General features: G+C 44.3%; 1 long non-coding RNA gene across 1 annotated transcript; it reads left to right on the top strand.

The window, feature by feature from the left end:
• Positions 1 to 6,971: 6,971 nt before the first annotated feature.
• LOC144379721 (uncharacterized) lies at positions 6,972 to 7,459 on the top strand. Its single transcript, XR_013443074.1, has 2 exons — positions 6,972 to 7,104; positions 7,323 to 7,459. It is a non-coding gene; the product is annotated as an uncharacterized LOC144379721 (long non-coding RNA).
• Positions 7,460 to 12,192: the final 4,733 nt, after the last annotated feature.

The raw sequence follows: 12,192 nt of genomic DNA, 5'->3' as shown, positions 1-12,192 counted from the left end.
GGGCTGGCCCCGCGTCGGCGCGCGCCCCCGCCACTCCCGCCCCTACGCCCCCGCCCCGCGCCGCGCTCTTCCTCCTCGCCGCTCGCTTTCGCGTCTTACCCCCGCCCCGCACTCCTCCCCGGCGTCCCCCGCCCTTCCCCGGCTAGCCCAGCCCCTCCCGCCCCTGCGGCTGCGGCGGCTGCGGCGGCGAATGGGCTCCGGCCGCCGGCGCCGCGGGGACTGGGTGGCCCCCTCACCTGGGAGGCCGCGCCGCCGCCGACCGACGTCACCCTGCGAGCGTGTGCGGGCGGCGGTGGTCGGGGTCGGGGGCGCGGAGGGCGGGAGCGTTCCGGGGACGAGGGCGGCAGCGATTTGGCTACAAAAGATGTTCCAGAAAACGGGAGGTTTTTAAATGCCACCCTCATGGGTTTAGGTTTCTGTCCGAGGTCTGTGGCCTTTCCATTTTCTTCTTGTAAAGCATTTAATTTCTTCTAAACTCACCACTTGGATGGATGAGATTGGGGGGGGGGGGTATTTTTATTTTTATTTTTCTCTGTATATATTTATTTTGCAGCTGTTAATGTCAAACAGCCCCCAGAAAGGGAGCCTTCAGCGTAAGGGAGAGACTGTCTATTCGCGGTAGGAATTGGGTCTTCTGGTCCCAGAGAACAGAATTAGTTCAAATTTGCTTATTTTCAGATTTGGGAGCTTTATGGAGAAGTATTTGCAAGGTAAAAAGAGAGTTAAGGTTTTCTAAATGGGTAGTATTTTAGCAAACACACTGCGGGTTCATAGTTGAGGGTCGGGAGGCCCCTCTCCGCTGTATCCTAGGTGGTGTCCAAGATCCTTAGCCTGGCACTCACGGTCTTCACTAATCCCGGGTCTGCGGCCTGATTTCTGAGAGCTTCCTCCCAAACGCCAGGTATCAGAGAGCTTGCCTGACCATTTACTGCGGCTCCAGCTCTCACTGGGCTCTGCTGGAGAACGAGTTTCCTTCCGTCCTCTAGTTTCATTCAACAAAACTTTGGTGGAGCCCCTCCTTCCCCGCTCCCCACTCCCAGGCTCCAGGCCCCAGGGCTAGGGCAGGGATTCAGGATCAAAAAAGGCGCCGGGCATCCTTCCAGGCCCTGCCCACTCCTCTGCTCTGCTCTAACTTCAGTTCGAACTTGACACTTCAACCCACCGCACCACACACACAGGTGAGCAGCCTTCTTTTCTTTCTCCTACTGCCACCTGATGTGCTCCAGCCACGCAGAACCCCCTGTCCCGGAAACCACGGTTTCTGAAACAGTATTCTCACCTCTGGTCACTGGGTCTTGGCTCAGTCCCATCCCTCTTCTGACCCTGGTCCTTATCCCACCATCTGGGTACTTCTCACCTCTCAATGAATTCTCCAAATTTCCTTTGGAATGACCTTTCAAAAAAAAAAGAAAAAAGAATGTGATTTTATGATACCCTTATTTAAAAGTTTGGCCTGGCTCTCTGTTGCCTATAAAATAAATTCCAGATCTCCTGGCAGGCTCCTTCACGATCTGCCCCTAACTTATGTCTCCATCCTCTAATGAGAAGAATTGTCAAAACTCTAAGGCTCTGCATGTGAGATTCCTCCTATCTAGAATATTCCTCCATCCTTTCTTCATCTGGCAAACTCTCCTTCATCCCTCGGAGACTTGCTCACTTGTTACTTCCTCTGTGAAGTCTTTCCTGAGTCCCCATGTGTTTTACTGTAATAGTACCTGTCACATTGTTATGTCTGCATGTTTGACTACACAAAATTTCACTTCTTTGAGGACAATTTGTCATTTATAATTGCATGACCTTATTTCCTACCAACACAAATGGAGCCACCGATAATCCTCATAATTCAGCTCTCACTGCGTCATTCCCACCTGTGCAAAGGACTTCAAGACCCCTCATACCCTATGACTCCAGTAATTGCTGAGTCCTGGGTTTTCCTGCATGCCCCTCTGCCTTGTGCCCTCATGCCCTAAGGGGGCCCCTTCACCCCAGCCACTGTGAGACTGATTTCCTGCTGACATTCCTTTCCAGGGCAATGTAAGGTGGGAAAATGGCACTCTGCTCTCTTATGTTCTTGCCCTAGTTTTGCGTAACAATTTGTCCCGTGGGCACTGAAGCCGGACTGTCTGTGTCCACCAGTGTTTCAACCTCATAAGGAACCATCCTTAAACAACAACCCCAACTTCTGTGTGGAATCATTCTTTTCCTTCCGGCCTCAGCCCTGTGCTCAACACCAGGTTGACGTAGACTCTGAGCAGTCCTGGTGAGGCCCAGGTCAGTCCTGATGTCTTCCGGGGGGCCTGGAACACAGAGGTACTCAGGGGTTCTAGAAGGAATGTGTACAAGGAGGAGGCTCAGGGGAGTGACGACTTCTCCAGGTATGCTTTCCCTTATCTCTACAGGGAGAGGAGTAATACTGAAGACACAAAGTTATTATAAGGGTCAGCACTGCAGAGTCTGGGACATATCAGGTACTCAACAGATTCTAGTTTGAAAAGCAATTGTTTGATCAGATGTCTGTCAAATGAGTACATACTATTAATAAAAGGAACAAAGACCGAAGAGGAAAACATTTCTGGGGGAAATGGGAACAGAGAGACGACACCAAAAATTAAAATTAAACAATTTTGATATGACATATGGCTTGTAATAAATGTAAAATTAGTATATAGTTGGCTTTTTTTTAAGAGAGAGAGAGGAGAACGAGGTGGCGGAGGGGCAGAGGGAGAGGAAGAGAAAGAATCTTAAGCAGGCTCCACGCCCAGCTCAGAGCCTGACACAGGGCTCGATCTCACAACCCTGACATCATGACCTGGGCTGAAATCAAGAGTCGGATGCTTAATGGACTGAACCACCCAGGAACCCCCCCCAAATTAGTATATAGCTTTAATTTCCAGCATATTACTTCAGCTGCCTTGCAGCCCTCCATTGCCGGGGGGGTTAGTCCCCTGAGAGGATGAGCGACAGGGAGAACCGAACAGCTGCTGCATGAGGAGCTGAAATGAAGAAAGCAGGAGGGGGAAAGAGGACTGATGTGAAAAAGGATTAGAAGGATGCCTGAGTGGGCAAAAGGACCATCCATTCGATTTGCCTGGCGATGCATGAGGCGTTCTGATTTGGCTCATGTTGCCAGGGATATGCACAACACACCTCCTTACCTTAACTGCCACCCCTGAGTCCGTCCCTAAGCCTTACGCTGCCCACTGTCCCCCATTTCTACCCTCTGTCCCCCGCTTCGCTCCGTCCTCCAACTGGGTGAGGGCTGAGAATAAGTCTGTTTTTCCTCATTGCTGGAAAATAATAGAATTTTCCATTTGCCCGACACTATTGTAAGCACTTTACATTTATTAACTCACTTAATCCCACGGCCATCCCATGCAGTGTGTACCATTTCATCCCCATTTTCGAAGAGGAGGAAGGGGGTAAGTAACCTGCAGAGGGCACACAGCTAGGGGCCGAGCTGGGATGCAAGCCAGGGCACTCTGGCTCCAGAGTCCTAGGTCTTAGCCACTGCTGTCTGTGGCGTTTCAGTGACAGCACACTAAAAGTTTGTGTTGATGGATGCTTCCAAATTTCGCTGCATGGAAGCGGGGACATCAGAAAGTCACGGAGCCCCCCAGTGGTACCAGCAGTGAATATGCACCCCGCCTTTCTTTTCCCCCTCCGAAGTCCTGCCTCTCTTCCTCAGGATTCTCCCACTCTTTTCCTCTTTCCCTTTTTCCTTCTCTCCTTTTATTTGCCGTCCCAATTTTCCAACCAGGCCTCAGGCCTGCCAGGGGAGGCAGCGTGATGAACCTGCCCCAACACCAATGCTCTGTTCCCCTGAACCAAACAGGGGCCCAGCTTTGCCGAGACCGAGCTGTGTGTGTCTCTGAGTTTCCACACCGAGGAATGAAGGAGTCAGGTTGGGAGAGAACGAATACTCATGTTTAACTATGTCATTTTATGATTCCAGTGATAACCAAGAGCATTTCTCTGACCCCTGTGGCAGAACATAGGGGACAGGTGGTCGCACTCTAGGTAAGAAAGAATGAAACACTAGCAGTAGGATAACGAAGTTGTTGGCTACAAGAGTGCCTGGTACCAGTGTTATCTTTGTCTTAATATTCTACGACTGGGCAACATGCATCAGGGTCCTGATGGGGCTGTGGTGAATTGAGCAGTTCTTAAAGCCCTTCTATTTGAAAAGGTATATAATCCATTATGGTCAAAAAGCATAGTTGTAAGGGTGGGCGGCTTCTAAAATGGTGCCCAGTGAGCCTCTCTTCCTGGTGTGCATGTCCTGTGTCGTCCCCTCCCCTAGTGTAGATGAGAACTAGAGACACATCTCTAACGAACATAATATGGCAAAAGTAGTGGGATGTCTCCCCTGATATTAGGTTACAAAAAGATTGAGGCTCCTTCTATCTTGCCATCTTGTGCTTCCCCTTGCTCGCTGGGAGGGGAGCCAGCTGCCATGTTGTGAGCTGCCCTATTAGAGGCCACAGTGAGGGAGGCTCCTGGCCAACAGCTCATGAAGAGCTGAGTCGTGCCTCAGCCATCTGAGTGCGCGTGGAAGCAGGGTGCCCCCAGTCGAGCTGTGAGGTGACTCCAGTCCAGGCCTTGTGAGAGGTCCTGAGCCAGAGGACCCAACTCATCTGCCCCTGGTTTCTCAACCCACAGGAACTGGGAGATGATAAGTGTTTCTCATTATAAGCTATCAATTCATCACTGATACAGTTGTTTTTAAGTGCATTTCAGAACTCTGAATTCACATCTGACCGCACAAATCATGACTATTTTCTGGATGGGTGAGGACCAAATGGATCAAAGGGTAATTGGCATAAGATGCGGATGTGGTCTGGGTAAAGAAGCAAGTGTGGAAAACACATGAGACAACAGTGTGACTTGTCCGAGGTTAACTCTGACGAGGTTAACTCTCCCACACCCCAGAGCCTCACTTAGCTCCTACAGCCAAGCCCAGGGTCTGCCGTCCACTGTGACCACATAGAGCTGCTCCTTCCTCTTCCTGAATGCCAGCCACAGCCTCAGCTGGGCCACACCTCTTGCAGCCTCATAGCGGGTGACTGTTACCACCCTGGATAATGATAGGATGTGCTGTCACGGATGATACAGAACTAATAAGGGGATGTGCCGTTTCATGCATCGCCTACCCAGTGAGCACTAGACAGTCTCCACAGATGCAAAGCACCAGTGGCTCTCGTGCCATCCCTCACCATCTGCCACATAACCACAGAGTTCTGTGTGCCTGCCTGGTGCCACTTGGGCACGCGTCGGAAGAGATGTGCCACCCAGTCTTCGCCTGGTGCTTAGCAACACAGTCCCCCTACACCTATCTAAAGAATATAACGCTCCAGCAATTGGAGGAAAATGTGACCTTAGTGGTTGCCATCTGTGGATTTCTTCTCTGGAAGCTTGTGAGTCATTAGGACCTTCTGCTTGGCTCAACCCACCCCCATGGTTGGGGAACCAACTTGGAAAGAGGAGGAACATTTTCAGTCATAATAAGTGTGTTCCTTGGAGCCAACTTCTCCATCTGTTCAGTCTCTATCTATAAGAATTTACATAGGTTCTGGTGAATGGATGTGAGACTAGCTAAGGTCAATGTGCAATCAGCCATTGCACATGGGGTCATTAGGGACAGCAAACTGTTGTTCTGGAAAATGGAGATACTGAGAAACACTCTTGATATGTGCCCTTCATTGCTGGCTTAAGAGGGAACAGATGACAGGTACAATCAAGATGTATTCACTGAGGAGAAATGAAAGGAAATGTCTTCAGAAATGATACTCTGAGATCTAAATGAACGGTTGATCCAAAGGCTTTCTGATTTGGTGTTTCAGTTGAATTTTTTCAGGAAGAAAAAAAGGTGTTAGGTTAATAGACACATTGTATGTCATTTATATTTTCTTTTAGGCCTTGATTTAAATTTTACTTTAAGGTGTTCTAATATTTTTAAATGCCAGATATCTATAGGACATAAGGTTATTCAGTACCACCCGGCCCTGGGCCTCATGCTTTAGAAGGCCCTGCTCTGGCCCATCAGAGCCCATGTCACCCCCTCCTTCTCTTGGACCACATCTGGGGATCCAGGATCTCTGAATCTCTTCAGGGCCTGCAAGGGTCTCCTCCTCATGCTCCTAACAGAGAACTGCTCTGCTGGTGGGCAGAACTGCAGGCCTGAAGAGTATATACCTTAAAAGTTCGCACCACAAGAAAAAACAAATTGTAACTATGTGTGGTGATGGATGTTAACTAGACTTATTGTGGTGACAATTTCACAATATATGCAAATATTGAATCATTATATTGTACACCTGAAACTAGTATGTTACATGTCAATTACATCTCAATGATGACCTTATTGTGGTGATCATGTCACGATAGATAACATGTAGCAAAACAGCTCATTGTACACCTTAAACAGACATGATGTTATAGGCCAATCTTCATAAAGCTGGAAAACAGTAACAACAACAACAACAAAACTGGAAGTCTGATAAGTGGCTGATGCGTGGTGTGGACAGAACATGGCCACATGGATTGGGGTGTTCACCTAAGTCTGCTTGAGGCCCTTGAAGGTTTATGACTAAGCCAAGGATGGGCCATGGGCTGGGGTCTGGGGCTGTTCTCGCCACCACATTCTTTTTTTTTTTTTTTTTTTTTTTTAAGATTTTATTTATTTACTTGAGAGAGAGAGAATGAGAGACAGAGAGCATGAGAGGGGGGAGAGTCAGAGGGAGAAGCAGACTCCCTGCCGAGCAGGGAGCCCGATGCGGGACTCGATCCTGGGACTCCAGGATCATGACCTGAGCCGAAGGCAGTCGCTTAACCAACTGAGCCACCCAGGCGCCCTCTCGCCACCACATTCTGACACAGAACTACGAGAACTCTAAGTTCAAATGTGGATGTCAAGATCTTTATGAAGGTATCTTTGTCAAGACAGGAATACAGAACATATCTTATTTACACATGTGTTATGTGGACCTGCAACTGTATTCTTTCCCCAAGCACCCCTCCCCCATTTATTAGGGGAGAGCCTAAAAGAATCTATTTCTACTGTAATGGATATGCTGGTGTATTAAAACATACCGTTAGAATAATGAGGTTTGGGCGCCTGGGTGGCTCAGTTGGTTAAGCAACTGCCTTCGGCTCAGGTCATGATCCTGGAGTCCCGGGATCGAGTCCCGCATCGGGCTCCCTGCTCGGCAGGGAGTCTGCTTCTCCCTCTGACCCTCCTCCCTCTCATGCTCTCTGTCTCTCATTCTCTCTCTCTCAAATAAATAAATAAAATCTTTAAAAAAAAAAAAAAAAAGAATAATGAGGTTACTTCTGGATTTAAGTGATTTTGGTTTAGTAATGGTTCATACTTAAATGGATCTAATCTTAATTTTTTTTTTCTTAGCTGGGGAGAGGAGAAGAGAGGCAGAATTATTGTTATAATAAAATTTTCTTGAATTGACTAATTTGATATAAGAAAGTGCTTTCCTAGTGTTCTTCCCTAGCTTGAAAAACTTACTGGGTTTTCATCCAAAACCTGTACTTAATGATAAATGTGTTTTTGCCCCTTAATGTTTTGATTATTCAGTTGGTTCATTGTCCAGGACTGTTGGTTTCTTATTGTTGTTGTTGTTGTTGTTGTTGTTTGTTGTTTTATTTGAGCTGTTTTCATCTACCAAGAGTTTCTTTGAGACAGGAAGAGGTGGTAAAAATCAAATCACTTCACTTCCTGCTTCATTCTACTTGCTAAAATTAGAGGACCTTTATGTTAATAATTTAACACCTTATGGTATAACACAACATGAAACTATCATGCAAGAGTTTAAAATAATGAGACTGGGAAATGAGGAAAATATTTATAAGCAATACTTTAAATGAAAATAGTGGAGCACAAAATGATATGTGCACTATTATTGCAACTCTAAAAAGCATACAAGAGAAAAATCACATGCAATATGCTAAGTTCTATTAAGGTGTCAGAATTATGGGGGATTTTTAAATTAGGTTTAATAAGGTTTGACCAGACTTATCTTTCCAATAAAATATTTTTATTTAAAATTGGTCTCATCTCCAAAGCAGTAAGGAAGAAGTAAAACTTTCACTATGTGCCGGTGACATGATACTATATATAGAAACCCTCAGGACTCCACCAAAAAACTACTAGAACTGATAAATGAATTCAGTAAGGTTGCAGGATACAAAATCAATATATAGACATCTATTGCATTTCTATACACTAATAATGAAGCAGCAGAAAGAGAAATTTTAAAAACCAATCCCATTTACAATTGCACCAAAAACAATAAAATACCTAGGAATAAACTTGACCAACGTGGTGAGAGATCTGTACTATGAAAACTATAAAACACTGATGAAAGAAGTTGAAGATGACACAAAGAAATGGAAAGACATTCTATGCTCATGGATTGGAAAAACAAATATTGTTAAAATGTCTATATTACTCAAAGCAGTCTACACATTTAATGCAATCTCTATCAAAATATGAACAGCATTTTTCACAGAACTAGAAAAAACAATCCTAAAGCTTGTATGGAACCAGAAAGGACCCTGAACAGCCAAGACAATCTTGAAAAAGAAAAAACTGCAGCTCTCACAATTCTAGACTTTGAGTTATATTGTAACTGTACTTAGTAAGTTATATTGTAAGCTGTAGTAATCAAAACAGTATGGTACTGGTCAAAAATAGACACACAGATCAATTGAACACAATAGAAAACCCAGAAATAAACCCACAATGATATGGTCAATTAATCTTTGACAAAGGAGGAAAGAATATGCAATGGGAAAAAGACAGTCTCTTCAACAACTGTGTTGGGAAAACTGGACAGCTACATGTAAAAGAATGAAACTGGACCACTTTCTTTCACCATACACAAAAATAAACTCAACACAGATTAAGGACATGAAACCATAAAAATCCTACAAGAGAGCACAGGCAGTAATTTCTCTGACACTGGTCATAGCAACAGCTTTCTAGATCTCACTCCTGAGGCAAGGAAAACAAAAGCAAAAATAAAACTATTGGGACTACATCAAAATAAAAAGCTTCTACATAGTTAAGGAAACAATCAACAAAACTAAAAGGCAACCTATGGAATGAGAGAAAATATCTGCAAATGACATGTCCACTAAAGGGTTAGTATGCAAAATATGTAAAGAACTTATACGACTCAACACCCAAAAACCAAATAATCCTATTAAAAAATGAGCAGAAGACATGAACAGACATTTCTCCAAAGAAGACATACAGATGGCCAAGAGACACATGAAAAGATGTTCATCATCACCACTTAACCATCAGGGAAATGCAAATCAAAACTATGATGAGATTTCACCTCACACCTGTCAGAATGGCTAAAATCAACAACACAAGAAACAACAGGTATTGGAAAGGATGTGGAGAAAGGGGAACCCTCTTGCATTGTTGGTGGGAATGCAAACTGGTGCAACCACTGTGGAAAACAGTATGGAGGTTCCTCAAGAAGTTAAATATAGAACTATCCAGTAATCCCATTACTGGGTATTCACCCAAAGAATACAAAAACATTAATTCAAAGGGACACATGTGTCCCTATGTTTATAGCAGCATTATGTACAACAGCCAAGATATGGAAGCAGCCCCAGTGTCCATCGATTGAGGAATGGATAAAGAAGATGTAGTACATATTTGCAATGGAATATTATTCACCCATGAAAAAGAATGAAATCTTGCCATTTGCAACAACATGGTTGGAGCTAGAGACTATAATACTAAGCAAAATAAGTTAGAGAGAGACAAATACCATATGATTTCACTCACAAGTGGAATTTAAGAAATGAAACAAACGAGCAAAGGGGAAAAAAAGAGAGAGAGAGAAAGATAAATCCAAAAACCGACTCTTAACTATAGAGAACAAACACATGGTCACCAGAGGGGAGGTGGGTGGGGCGATGGGGGAAATAGGTGAAGGGGATTAATTAAACTTAGAATTAATTAAACTGAATTATTAAACTTCTCTTGATGAGTACTGAGTAATACATGGAACTGTGATTCACTATATTGTACACCTGAAACTAAGATAACACTGTATGTTAACTACCGTGGAATTTAAATTTTTATTTTTTATTTATTTTTATTTATTTTTTTTAAAAGATTTTATTTATTTATTTGAGAGAGAGAGAATGAGAGAGAGCACATGAGAGGGGGGAGGGTCAGAGGGAGAAGCAGACTCCCCACCGAGCAGGGAGCCCAATGCGGAACTCGATCCCAGGACTCCAGGACCATGACCTGAGCCGAAGGCAGTCGCTTAACCAACTGAGCCACCCAGGCGCCCGAATTTAAATTTTTAAAAATGTAAGTCAATGAAAAAAAAAAAGTTGGTGTCTTTTCTCATTTTTCTTTTCCTTCTCTTCTCTCCTGTCATGCCCTAGACCAGACAGTGATACCTTGGCCTTGGCACTGAAACTCGGAAGTAAGGCAGCTCATGGTCCTACTCCAAAGCCCAGGGACAGCGTGTCCCATGAGTATGTGCCCTGAGGTGAGAGGGGCCTCTGCGTTCTGGTGATCTTCAAAAGATGGCCCAGAAATAGAACGCACCACAGTCATCTGACCCTACACTACAGGAAATATGTATCGGTGCGGCAAAGACTAGGTGCTTGCCTAAAGAACTCTCGGACATTCGGCCCTTTAGTGATTGTCTTTGGAAATGTATAGTATTTTGAAATGGAAAAACCTAAAGGCAGAAACAAAAAACCACACAGGCTGAATACTTTGATATACTTTCGCTCATCGCTGCATGCTTCTGTGTAAATGCATACAAATCCTATGTGATTTAGAAGGTATTTCTGATTAAAAAGCAGTATGAATGAGGCTTAATTTTTTAAAATGCCCAGATAGATTTTTGTTAAGTAAGATAGGTATTCAATTCACGGGTACCATTTTGGATGAATTAAATAAACAAATAAATCCTCACGACCATATGATTTTCCATTGTTAATCCGGTCTTACAGGTGACAAAACTGAGCCTTGGAAGAGTTCATAACTTCCTGAAAGGTCATATATTTGAACTTGCTTGTTTTGTTCCAAAGTCTCAGTTATTTCCACCACAGTATTAGTAAAGAAATTAATTCTATAAAATTAAACATATACATATATCCCAGAAATTACCTATTTTCCATATAATAGAAATTACATTTTTATAGACGTAACAGAATGCATATATTACATATATAAAAAACTGAAATTATATACACAGCCACACATGCACTGGCCCAGGAATACAGTTCCCAAAGAGAGGTCACACTGGGAAAACCACTGATAAAACCGCAAAGCTTCCCATGGTGACTCTCTTTGAGAGGCACAAGGTCTGGTACTTTGGTGTTTTCATCACTCTGTTTTATTGTAATTTCTTGACTATGTCTGGCACATATTAGATGTTTAATAAATATTCGCTCGATGAACAAATGGACCATCAGCACAGAGAACTCATGGGCCTCTGGAACCGTGGCGTGTGTGCCAAGGGGAGGAGGACTGTATAGCACAAGGAACAAGGAGGACACCCTGCTAAATAACAGTAAGTTTAAAAACACATTAAGGGGCGCCTGGGTGGCTCAGTCGGTTAAGCGTCTGCCTTCGGCTCAGGTCAGGATCCCGGGGTCCTGGGATCGAGCCCCGTGTCGGGCTCCCTGCTCAGCGGGGAGTCTGCTTCTCCCTCTGCTCCTCCTTCCCCCGGTCCGAGCTCTCTCTCGCTCTAAATAAGTAAATAAAATCTTAAAAAACAAAACAACACATTAAGCACAAAGATAGCACCAAAAAAACATCTTTCCTCAGCTACAGAGGAAGATTAAATCCCTGGGCCTAGGACAACAAAAATCAATGTATTCTCGGGAAACTGTTCCTTCCCCACCTGCCACAGTTTCTGCCCTGTAACCCAGGCTAAACTCCCTCTTTTACATTTCTTGAAGGAGTAGTCTCTGTGTGAAGGGAGTAGCCTCCACAGTCAGGACCTGAGGTGGGAACCCCAGGAAGGCCCATGCTGCATTTCTTCAGAGCTACGTGGTTTCATTTGCACAGTTAGCAACTACTGCAACCTAATAGAAGTATAATATGCTACATACCTTAAAGTATTTTTTAGGCAAAAATAAAACATGTAGGGTCTACAGTTTTCATTCTTGTTATTTTATTTTTTTGTTATT

The sequence above is a fragment of the Halichoerus grypus genome, chromosome 12 (genome assembly GCF_964656455.1).
Source record: "Halichoerus grypus chromosome 12, mHalGry1.hap1.1, whole genome shotgun sequence".
Lineage (NCBI taxonomy): Eukaryota > Metazoa > Chordata > Mammalia > Carnivora > Phocidae > Halichoerus > Halichoerus grypus.
The sequence above is the reverse complement of the archived record's forward strand: the minus strand, read 5'-3'. Positions and strand labels throughout refer to the sequence as shown.